Here is a 13,061-nt window from a genome sequence, read left to right as displayed (position 1 = left end):
CTTATCACACACTCATCATAATACATTAACATGCTAAATGATATACTTATGGGCACCATGACAGTTCCCAGGAAAACCATAAAAGGATAAAAAGTGGGCAGTGGTCCAATTCCTAGAAATCTCCAAATTCCTAGAATTCTCCCCCCATTCCCTGAAACAGTTGGAATAATCCTCCCACTTATTAGCCTATGAAGTTACTCAGCCCATTAAAAATTAATGCCCCCATGTATTTTTGACCACTCTCACCTTTTGACATGGGATCTCATTCTGTCTACAGAATGTATATCTCTAAATAAATCCTACTTCGTAACTATTGCTTTGTCACTCATTGAAGTCTTTGTGTGGACCACAACAAACTGTGGAAAATTCTTCAAGAGATGGGAATACCAGACAACCTGACCTGCCTCTTGTGAAATCTGTATGCAGGTCAGAAAACAAGAGTTAGAACTGGACATAGAACAACAGACTGGTTCCAAATAGTGAAAGGAGTACACCAAGGCTCTATATTCCCTGCTTATTTAACGTATATGCAGAGTACATCATGAGAAACACTGGGCTGGAAGAAGCACAAGCTGGAATCAAGATTGCCTGAAGAAATATCAATAACCTCAGATATGCAGATGTCACCACCCTTTTGGCAGAAAGCAAAGAACTAAAGAGCCTCTTGACAAAAGTGAAAGAGGAGAGTGAAAAAGTTGGCTTAAAAGTCAGCATTCAAAAAACTAAGATCATGGCATCTGATCCCATCACTTCATGGCAAATAGATGGGGAAACAATGGAAAAAGTGACAGACTTTATCTTTTTGGGCTCCAAAATCACTGCAGATGGTGACTGCAGCCATGAAATTAGAAGACGCTTGCTCCTTGGAAGAAAAGTTACGACCAAAAAATAGCGTATTATAAAGCAGAGACTTTACTTTGCCAACAAAGGTCCATCTAGTCAAAGCTATGGTTTTTCCAGTAGTTATGAATGGACGTTATGAATGGATGTAAGAGATGGACTAAAAGAAAGCTGAGTGCCGAAGAATTGATGTTTTTGAACTGTGGTGTTGGAAAAGATTCTTCAAAGTCCCTTGGACTGCAAGGAGATCAAACCAGTCCATCCTAAAGGAGATCAGTCCTGAATATTCATTGGAAGGACTGATGCTGAAGCTGAAATTCCAATACTTTGACCACCAGATGCGAAGAACTAACTCATTTGAAAAGACCCTGATGCTGGGAAAGATTGAGGGCAGGAGGAGAAGGGGACGACAGAGGATGAGATGGTTGGATGGAATCACTGACCTGATGGACATGAGCTTGAGTAAACTCCGGGAGTTGGTGATGGACAGGGAGGCCTGGCATGCTGCAGTCCACGGGGTTGCAAAGAGTTGGACATGACTGAGCAACTCAACTGAACTGAAGTCTTTCTGCGACAAAATATAAAGAACCTGAGCTTCATTAAGTCCTGAGACCAGGTGCGCAATCTCAATAAAAAGACTTGGGTTCAAGTCCCAGTCTGTGGGCTCAAGTCCTAAACTGAGTTTGGCTGAGTAACAGTCTCAGCCCATGGGTTTAAGTCTCATCTGAGTTGTGCAAGTTTCATATAGATGCAAAAGTTCCCCACAAAATGCTAGTAAACTGAATCTAACCCTATATTAAAATAATTTACACCCTGATCAAGTTGGATTTATCTCAAACATGCAAAAGTGGTTCAACTTATGAAAATCAATCAACAGAATTCACCATATTAATTAGATCAACAGAACCACATGATGAACTCAGTTAATACAATAAAAACTGAGGAACTTCATCATCATGATAAAAGGCATCTAAGAAAAACTCACATATAACTTCAGACTTAATGGAAGAAAACGGAAAACATTCCCCCTAACATCAGGAAAATGACAAAAATGCTGCTTTACTGCATAATTATGCAAGTTCTAGCAAGGGCAATTAAGCAGTAAAAACAGATACAGGCGTGAAGATTTGAAAGAACAAAGTAAAACAATCTCTATTCACAGATGACATGATTTTATATCTTGAAAATTCTAAAGAATACACCAAAAAAGAACTACCAGAGCTAATAAATTAATTCAGCAAACAAGATCAATATATAATAATTAGTTGAGATTCTATATAGCAATTGACAACCTGAAAATAAAATTAACAAAACAATCTCTGTTACAAAAGTACCCAAGTATAACTTTACAGTTGGTCTTCTCGCCTCCTACATCTGAGGTTCCATAAATTCAAACCACCACAGACCATGCAGTGGTCTTGTTTAGTTGTCAAGTAATGTCTGACTCTGCAACTCCATGAAGTGTAAGCCACCAGGCACCTCTATGGAGTGAGTTGCCATTTCCTTCTCCAGGGGATCTTCCTGACTCAGGGACTGAACCTGCGTTTCCTGCACTGGCAGGCGGATTCTTTACTGCTGAGCTACCAGGGAAGTCCACATAGTGCTGTTGGAAAGTATTTAATCGAAAGTAAAGACCAAAAATGTATAAGTAATGAAAATTACAGAACACTGCAGAATGAACTCAAGAAGACCTAAACAAACTGGAACCATCCAGTGTTCATGGACAGAAATCCACAATACTGTCAAGATTGCAAATCTATACAAATTCAATACCATCACTCTCAAAACTCCAACTGCTCTTTTTGTAGAAATGAACAAGCTTATTCTAAAACTCATACGAAATTTCAAGACATCTTGAATAACTAAAACAATCCTGAAAAAGAAAAACAAAAATTTAGAGGACTTGAGACTTCCCAGTTTCAAAACTTACTAAAAGGCTACAGTGATCAAAACTGTGGAACTAGCTAGCTTAAGGATAAACATAAGAATCATGGAATAGAATTCATAGTCCTAAAACCACCCCATACATCTATGGTCAACAGGCTTTCTTGAGAAGAAAGATACCAACATGTATCCATGTTGGTACAAATGGATTCCACATACCAAAGAATGAAGTTTGACCCTTTCTTTGTTCATGTTATACACACAAATTGACTTAAAATGGGTCAAAGACCTAAAGTGTAAGTGAAAGTGTAGTTGCCCAGTCGTGTCCGACTCTTTGCGACCCCATGGACTGTAGCCTACCAGGCTCCTCTGTCCATGAGATTTTCCAGGCAAGAGTACTGGAGTGGGTTGCCATTTCCTGCTCCAGGAGATCTTCCCGACCCAGGGACTGAACCTAGGTCTCCCCCATTGTAGGCAGACGCTTTTACTGTATGAGCCAGCAGGGAAGTCAAAGACCCAAACTAAAACTATAAAACTCTTAGAAGATAAGATGAAGTAAAGCTAAGCTAAGTGACCTTGATCTGGCAACAGGTTGCTAAAGATAACACCAAAAGTACGAAAAACAAAAACACAAAGGGCAAATAAAATTGAATTTTATCAAAATTTAAAACTGTTGTGTATCAAAGGACACTATCCAAAAAGTAAAAAAGACAAGCCACATGATTGGAGAAAATATCTGCAAATCTATGTGATAAGAGTCTAGAATAGAAAATCTTTAAGAACACTTACAATCCAACAACAAAAAGAGAAAAGCCCAATTAAAAAATGGGCAAGGTACCTGACCACTTACTCAAAGAAGATATACTAACAGCCAAGTAACATATGAAAGATGCTCAATATCACAAATCATTCAGTTCAGTTCAGTCACTCAGTTGTGTCCGACTCTTTGCAACCCCATAAATCGCAGCACGCTAGGCCTCCCTGTCCATCACCAACTCCCGGCGTTCACCCAAACTCATGTCCATCAAGTCGGTGACGCCATCCAGCCATCTCATCCTCTGTCATCCCCTTCTCCTCCTGCCCCCAATCCCTCCCAGCATCAGAGTCTTTTCCAGTGAGTCAACTCTTTGCATGAAGTGGCCAAAGGATTGGAGTTTCAGCTTTAGCATCAGTCCTTCCAATGAACACCCAGGACTGATCTCCTTTAGAATGGACTGGTTGGATCTCCTTGCAGTCCAAAGGACTCTCAAGAGTCTTCTCCAACACCACAGTTCAAAAGCATCAATTCTTCGGCGCTCAGCTTTCTTCACAGTCCAACTCTCACATCCATACATGACCACTGGAAAAACCATAGCCTTGACTAGACGGACCTTTGTTGGCAAAGTAATGTCTCTGCTTTTCAATATGCTATCTAGGTTGGTCTTTCCTTCCAAGGAGTAAGCGTCTTTTAATTTCATGGCTGCAATCACCATCTGCAGTGATTTTGGAACTCAAAAAAATAAAGTCTGCCACTGTTTCCCCATCTATTTCCCATCAAGTGATGGGACCAGATGCCATGGTCTTAGTTTTCTGAATGTTAAGCTTTAAGCCAACTTTTTCACTCTCCTCTTTCACTTTCATTGCTGCTGCTGCTGCTGCTAAGTCGCTTCAGTCATGTCCAACTCTGTGTGACCCCATAGATGGCAGCCCACCAGCCTCCCCCGTCCCTGGGATTCTCCAGGCAAGAACACTGGAGTCGGTTGCCATTTCCTTCTCCGATGCATTAAAGTGAAAAGTGAAAATGAAGTCGCTCAGTCATCCCCGACTCTTAGCGACACCAAGGACTGCAGCCTACCAGGCTCCTCCGTCCATGGGATTTTCCAGGCAAGAGTACTGGAGTTGGGTGCCATTCACTTTCATTAGGGAAATGCAAATCAAAACCACAATCAGACACCACTTCACTCCCAGTGGGAAGCCTATTAACTTAATCTTAAAAAAAAAGGAAAATAACAAGTGCAGACGAGCATGTGGAGAAATAGGCAAACTTCTATAATACACTGTTTATAGTAATGTACAATGATGCAGCCCCTGTGGAAAAGTTTGGAGCTTCCTGAAAATGTTAAACATTAGATGACCCAGCAATTCTCAGTTAGTTCATTTCAGCTGCTCTGTTGTGTCCGACTCTTTGGGACTCCATGGACTGCAGCACACCAGGCCTCCCTGTCCATCACCAACTCCCGGAGCTTACTCAAACTCATGTCCATCGAGTCAGTAACGCCATCCAACCATCTCATTCTCTGTTGTCCCCTTCTCCACCTTCAGTCTTTCCCAGCATCAGGGTCTTTTCAAATAAGTCAGCTTTTTCCATCACGTGGCTGAAGTATTGGAGTTTCCGCTTCAACATCAGTCCTCCCAATGAACACCCAGAACTGATCTCGTTTAGAATGGACTGGTTGGATCTCCTTGCAGTCCAAGGAATTCTCAAGAGTCTTCTCCAACACCACACTTCAAAAGTATCAGTTCTTTGGCGCTCAGCTTTCTTTATAGTCCAACTCTCACATCCATACATGACTACTGGAAAAACCATAGCCTTGACTAGACGGACCTTTGTTGGCAAAGTAATGTCTCTGCTTTTTAATACTCTCTCTAGGTTGGTCATAGCTTTTTTAAAGCAAGCATATTTAAATTTCATGGCTGCAATCACCATCTGCAGTGATTCTGGAGCCCAAAAAGATAAAGTCGGTCACTTTTTCCATTGTTTCCCCATCTATTTGCCATGAAGTAATGGGACCGGATGTCATGATCTTAGTTTTCTGAGTGTTGAGTTTTAAGCCAACTTTTTCACTCTCCTCTTTCACTTTCAACAAGAAGCTCTTTAGCTCTTCTTCGCTTTCTGTCATAAGGGTAGTGACATCTGCATATCTGAGGTTATTGATATTTCTCCCAGCAATCTTGATTTCAGCTTGTGATTCATCCAGCCTGGCATGTCACATGATGTACTCTGCATATAAGTTAAATAAGCAGGATGACAATATACAGCCTTTCCCGATTTGGAACCAGTCTATTGTTCCATGTCCAAATCTAACTGTTGCTTCTTGACCTGCATACAGATTTCTCAGGAGGCAGTTCAGGTGGTCTGGTATTCCCATCTCTTGAAGAATTTTCCACAGTTTGTTGTGATCCACACAGTCAAAGGCTTTGGCATAGTCAATAAAGCAGAAGTAGATGCTTTGCTGGAACTCTCTTGCTTTTTCGATAATCCAACAAATGTTGGCAACTTGATCTCTGTTTCCTCTGCCTTTTCTAAATTCAGCTTGAACATCTGGAAGTTCTCCGTTCACATACTGTTGAAGCCTGCCTTGGAGAATTTTGAGCATTACTTTACCAGCATGTGAGATGAGTGCAATTGTGCGGTAGTTTGAGCATTCTTTGGCATTGCCTTTCTTGGGGATTGGAATGAAAACTGACCTTTTCCAGTCCTGTGGCCACTGCTGAGTTTTCCAAATTTGCTGGCATATTGAGTACAGCACTTTCACAGCATCATCTTTCAGGATTTGAAACAGTCGAGTGTTCAGGCTTTGTTTGTAGTGATGCTTCCTAAGGGCCACTTGACTTTGCATTCCAGGATGTCTGGCTCTAGGTGAGTGATCACACCGTGGTGGTATATTAACAAGCAAACTGAAAAAACAGAGTCAAACAAAAACTTGGACACAAATGTTCAGAGAGTTATTATTCACAACAACCAAAGAATAAACAACTCAAATGTTTAAACAAAACAAATGGATGAATGGATAAACAAAATGTGGTCTATCCCTACCAGGGAATTTTCTTTTATTCAGTTACTAAAAAAAGACAGAAGTACTAACACATGGATGAACCCTGAAAATATTATGCCAGAAGAAAGAAGCCAGGACAAAAAACACCTATTTTATGATTCCATTTACATGAAATGTCCATAATGGGCAAATCCATACAAACAGAGAGCAGATTAGTAGGTGCCACGGGGTGAGGGATAGGAAGGTGGGATCAGGAATGCCTGTTTAATTTCTTTCTACCGTCCTGCATATATTCTAGTGGTGATGGTTGCACAACCCCATGAATACACTGAAAGTCACTTCAAAATAATTTAAATGAATTTCATGTTACAGAATTTCATCTCAAGTGTTTAAAAAATGACATGAGATACTAGTTTGCACCCAGTGAGTGAGGAGGATGTTTAACAACTAGAACTCGCATACATTGCTGGAGGGAATGGTTATTAAAAACGTCTGTAGTTTCTCCCATGGAGCAACTAAGCCTGCACACCAAAATTACTGACTCCAAGCAGCAACTAGAGAGCCTGTGTGCTCCAGAGTCCATGTTCTACAACAAGATCAGCCTGCACCCCGCAATGAAGATCTAGTACAGCCAAAAAAATTCTATAGTCAACTCCAAGAAAAATTTAAAAAAAAGTCCACAACTACATACAAATGTTCATAGCAGCATTATCATAAAAGACCAAAATTAGAAATAACTCAAATATCCATCTACAGATGATGGATAAACTGTGGCATATTCTCACAACAGCTCAACAATAAAAAGGAATGGAACTACTGATAGATACATGCAGCAACATGGATGAATCATAAACAATGTTATGTTATGCAAAATATCTGAGATACAAAACATATAAATTATAGGATTTCATTTATATGAATCTGGAATATAGGGAAATTTATTTATGATATTAGAAATCACAAGAGTGGTTACCTTTCAAATATCTTTTGCTATTGATTCCTAACATAATTCCACAGTGATAAAAGAACAGACTCTGTAAGATTTCAATACTCTTTAGATCATGAAATTTTTGCACCTTGTTTTATAAAGTCCTTGGATATGTCTCAATGTCTCCTAGTTTATAATCTATGGGAACTTGAATAGAATTTGTATCCTGTTGTGTGAAATTTGTATAAATCTTAATTATGTTGAATTGGTTCATGATGCTTTTCAGGTCTACTATATCCTTCTACTTTTCTGTATATTCATTCTGTTAATTTTTGAAAGTTTGATATTGAAACTCCAACTAAAAATCTCAATTTATCTACTTAAAAAATAACTGCAATATATAATGCAACTGTATGTAACTTTGTTCTGTATTTTCCAAGTCTCCTGTAAATGTGTTATCATACTTTCATAATTTAAAAAATAAAAAGAAAGAAAGAAAGAAGAGTGGTTTCAATGGCAGGAGAAAGGAGACTGGAACAAGGAGTGAAATAACCTTCTGAGGTGACAGAAATGTTCTTTATTTTGATGGGGGAGGTGGTAATCATATGGATATATATATTTGTTAGAATTCATCAATATGCTTAAAATGGGTGCATTTTATTGTATGTGTATTATAAAAAGGTATTAGAAATTTTATAAATCTACATGACGAGATTTCTATGGGAGTCTTAAAGTAAACCAATCTCACTGCTGCTGCTAAGTCACTTCAATCGTGTCCAACTCTGTGCGACCCCATAGATGGCAGCCCACCAGCCTCCCCCCGTCCCTGGGATTCTCCAGGCAAGAACACTGGAGTGGGTTGCCATTTCCTTCTCCAATGCATGAAGTGAAAAGTGAAAATGAAGTCACTCAGTCATGCCCAACTCTTTGCGACCCCATGGACTTCAGCCTACCAGGCTCTTCAGTCCGTGGGATTTTCCAGGCAAGAGTACTGGAGTGGAGTGCCACTGCTTTCTCCATCACCATGCTTACCTCAGCATAAAACAGAAAAGCAAGCCTGTGAGCTAGTCTAGAACACCTGTAAAGTCATCATACATGGGCCTAAAACAACACTATAAACATAGAAATGAGCAAGAAAAGAAAATCAAGGCAAACTAGTATAAAAACAAGGAATTGGGGTAAAGAGAATGAAGTAAGGAAAATGCAGGGACACAGCAGACACCCAGTCAGTAAGCAGTATTTATGACTATTTAAGAAGGGCCACTACTAAGCACAGTCAATGGCACACAGTAGAAGTACAATAACTATTATATAATGAGTGAACATATGGTAAAAATTACAAAATGGAAGCGATTTCAATCTGGGAATTCATTTGCTGAGGGAGAGACTTGCCCTAAGTCAATGTCCTCACTCTCAGCAACTTCCTTTCACTTTTCTTTGCATGAGTTTCCCAATCTACAAAATGGGAGTAAAAGCCCCATTTCCAAGGTGTGGATAAAGTTGAGATAACCCGCAAAAAGGATTCAAAGCTCACACAAATGCAACCACCTGAGCACCCACCGCTGGCTTGTTTCATAAACAATCTCGGATTTATTAAGCAGAAGAAATTTTCAAAAATCCCCCACAACCTGCTCATCTTCCCCACTAAGTAAAACTAACCATTTCAATACTCTCGGAGTCATTCTTGCTCTTCCTCCTCATCCAACCTATCATCCAGCCCTAACCATTGTAACCCTCAAATATCATTCGCTGTACTGTCATCACCCTAGTCTAAGCTACAAATCACCTCTCACATAAATTACTAACCTTGCTCCACCACACGAGCTTTTGCAATTCCTGAAATGTGTTATGCTCCCTCTTGACAAACTCGTATTCACCCTTTGGGTTTCATTCTAGTTTTCACTCGCAGGTGCTCAGTCAGCGCAGAAGAAAACGGTGTACTAGGAAGGTAGACTGTTTTATAATCACAGCCCAAAACGGATTCCATAATGTCCTAAAGGACTTTACTATCTAGTTCGGAATGTAACACAACCTCTGAACCGACTCATTATCCTTCACAGCTCCTACAGGTGCCACAACAGCCTCTAGATTATATTGTCCCAGGGTGATCCACTCTCAAATTTCATTTTTGACCCTTTACTTAGGTTGTGTTCAAGGACTTGACATGCTGAATTTTCCTCGGTTTCCCAGTCAACTAAGACATGGACTTTAGTGCCACAGCCACTACTCAACTCTATTCTTTCATATGCTTAGCTTGCAAAACTACGAACTTAACCTCAGAAGAACCTTAGGTCCTCCAATTCACCAGGGTAATGAGACTCTCAAGTAATAAATACAGCAACAGAACACATTTCAGCAGACAATATATCAATAGTTGGCAAATAAATCAAACTGGGCTACTACTGAAGGCCCGAAGGAGAAAAAGGTTAATTCTAAGTCAGGCTTACTATGAAAAGGCAAGAGGAACGATTATCAGCCAGGTAGAGAGGCTTAAGGAAAAGAAATAAAGGATAGTGGTATTACAGAAGAATGAATAAATCCCTTTGCCTAGATTCAAGAATTAAAAAATTTATATTTGTATATATATGAGGTGGTCTGGAAAAGCAAAGGTCTCATTTGATAATTACAAAAAGTTGTGGGTTAGACAGAACACATATTATTTTCATTTACAGATGAGGAAATTACAGTATGGCAAGGTTAATATTTACCTAAGGTCATAAAACTACCTAGGAACAGAGTCAGTACTGAATGAAACTCATTTTCTCTTGATTCACTGCCAAATGTTCATTTAATTAGACCATGATTCTGCTCATATTCTCCAGCTTTGCTTAACAGAACTCTTTAATCAACTTTCCACAAGGAATGCTGCCTCCATGTATCTCTTCTTGCATTCATAACTTTCACCTGAAGCACATCTCAAGAAATACTTTAACATAAACCTTATTCTTTTACCAATAACCCCGATTATATACATGATGGTAAAGAGGTGTCTATGTTTACAGGCCATAGATATATAACTACATCCTTCTTCCATTGGCTACCAAAAGATCTGAGCTCCAATAATAATTTTTTTAAATTGTCTTTGGGTTACAGATCAGAAAATTTCTAACACTGTGCAGCAAAACAAACTTTCTGCTTATTCACAGCTTGACATTATCACCTGCAGTGCAGTCGAGGGTGTGTCTCAAAGCCTTGGGTGCTACTGTGTTACTGTCCTTCCTCATTATAGCAAATAAGAAAGGTACCTCAGCTTTCACTGCAACATAAAATGGCCTTCCTATTTTTGTGTTCTTCAACAGAAACATATTTAAATCTTTTCCATATCCCCTAAGAGCTTGCCAGATGGCTCAGATAGTAAAAAATCTGTCTACAATGCAGGAGACCTGGGTTCAGTCAATGAGCTAGAAGATCCCCTGGAGGAAGTAATGGCAACCCAATCCAGTATTCTTGCCTGGAGAATTCCATGAATAGAGGTACAGTCCAGGGGGTCACAAAGAGTTGGACATGACTGAGCGACTAAAACTTTGACTTTCATATCCCCAAACCTTCCAAAGACCCTATCTTCCCTTCCTATCACTATAATTTCCTATACTGACACATTTTTTGCAAAATGTATACTCAATCCACCACCACTTCAAGCCCATCATTTTCATCTAGTACTGTATTTACCTTAGCCATCTCCTGAAATTCTCACTAATGCACCAAGGACATCTTAGACACCAGAATCAAAGGCCCATTTTTCAAGACTTAACTTTTCAGAACCCGAGAAGTTGGAGAGGCTGATATAGAGTTCACCAGGATGACAGCACTTACTTAGCTCTTACTCTGTGCCAGGCACGGTACTAATTAGGCTTTCAAAAACGTTCCAATTAATTTTCACATCTGAGAAGTGTTTTTTACTCCTTTTTCAGATATTAAAATTTAGGATCAAAATTACCCAAAAACCATATAGTCAGTGAAGCCTGCACGATGCCAATGTTCATAATTTTGTGACATTTGAAGATTAATTCCAAGTTTTCTTCCTAACTCTGTGGCCTTTTCTCCAACTCTTTCACTATTTCATCATCCTCTGCTCATCACTACTTCTCTTATTTCACATGCTCTCCTGGGCAATTTCCATTTCCTCCCATAACTTTAACTGCATTCTATATCAGTGTTTCTCAATCTTTTAAAACTTTTTATAAACATAAAAACCTCACGCTCTTCCTGTAGCTTCTTTTTTGAAAACAGATTTTTCCCAAATAGAAATTATAATGTTGCATGTTTGTCCAAACTATACCTCCTTCAGCCTTTAAAGCTCTGACAACCTCATAGGCATCACCCATGACTGAGAATCAGTGCTTGGGCTGTCAGTCTCTCAAACTATCTTCCCTCTATTCGACACGCCCACCATTCTCTCCCAGACATCTCCCCTGAACTACAACAAATGTTACCAACGATCTAATAAAAATAGATCCTTTAGTATCTCCCCAGACCCTTCAAACTAAGGCCATTCACAGCAAAACTCTTATTTCCCTTAGCAAAGCTGAACCATCTCTTTGTGTCCTCCATTTTGGCTAAAGGTACTTACAATATCCCCTTTTCTACGCTTTTTAAGGTACCTATTTGTGGAACAGCGGTACTGGCACTAACTTCCCTGAGCTTTTTCATAACAAGTTAAAAATCAACCACCAAACAATGAGTGATTATCATGGCCAGGTGGTAAGGAATGCATAGTACAAGATTTAACTCTTTTACTCCTTAAGAAGTTTACAGGCAGAAACATACCAAAATCCTTTTGTGTGTGTGTGAAGTGTTTTCTCACAAGACGAAATTAACTTATTTTCAAAGCATCTCAATGGAATCCTTACTACAAATCCCATTTTAAGAGATGTAAAAAACCGAGATTCAAAAGGAGTAAGTAATTTAACCAAATTTTTACAAACGGATCTGTCCAGACCCAAAAACCTAGACTTGAGATTTCAAATCTCCTTTCCAGGTACTGTTGAAATAAACTTCTCAGTAAAACGAAATCAGATGTAGGTACAAGAGGTCAATAGAGTAGCGCACGTAAATAACAAAAAGCACAAGGCGCCCAGGACGCGCTCTAGGCCGGGGGCTTCCTAGCCCAACCCTCGCTTCGACGCCCCCCGCCGCTCTGTCCCGTGAAATCTCTCTGCGGCCTGCCTCCAGATGGCCCGATGACCGCGGGAAAACCGCACTCGGGGCGCGGAGAACAGAGCCTGCAGCAGCCAACCCGCCCCGCCCCAATCTGAGTCCGGGCTCGGCCGCAACCGCTGCGTCCCGGAACAGTCGACCCGCGGGGAACAAGCGTACCTGGTGGAGGGAGCAACTGGAGGACCGGCGGTCCGAGCAACCTTAGAAAGCCGGAATGATCCCGGTGGAGAGCTGGGCCGGCCGGCGGCGCTAACTGCATTCACTCTGTTCGGTCAACTCGGAACCACAAGGACTCTTCAGGGTAGCGAAGGGACGCGGGGCGGCGACCACCGAGCGCGGACCTGAAGCCGGGAAGGCATCGCATAGGAGGAGCCGGCGGGGCACAGAGACACCACCCTTGGGGGCGGGGCGCAGGCGCGAGGGGCGGGACGCGCAGGGCGAGGAGGCGGGCACTAAGGGACTGGGCGCACGGCGCGAGGGGCGGGCACGTGGGGGCG

General features: G+C 40.7%; 1 protein-coding gene across 5 annotated transcripts in view; it reads right to left on the bottom strand.

Annotated features, from left to right (window-relative positions):
- The window catches only part of LOC109557311 (mitochondrial glutathione transporter SLC25A40), an 83,519-nt gene extending 70,563 nt beyond the window's left edge, over positions 1 to 12,956 (bottom strand). For 3 of the 5 annotated variants that reach the window (XM_070787606.1, XM_019958560.2, XM_019958559.2), the window contains exon 1: positions 12,724 to 12,954. The gene's annotated coding sequence lies outside the window, so the exon portion shown is untranslated. Of the gene's footprint in view, positions 1 to 1,283; positions 1,409 to 12,723 lie in introns of all 5 variants that reach the window. The other 2 variants (XM_070787607.1, XM_019958562.2) reach the window with 2 other exon arrangements.
- Positions 12,957 to 13,061: the final 105 nt, after the last annotated feature.

The sequence above is a fragment of the Bos indicus genome, chromosome 4, assembly GCF_029378745.1.
Source record: "Bos indicus isolate NIAB-ARS_2022 breed Sahiwal x Tharparkar chromosome 4, NIAB-ARS_B.indTharparkar_mat_pri_1.0, whole genome shotgun sequence".
NCBI lineage: Eukaryota > Metazoa > Chordata > Mammalia > Artiodactyla > Bovidae > Bos > Bos indicus.
This window is presented reverse-complemented; position numbering and strand designations above follow the sequence as displayed.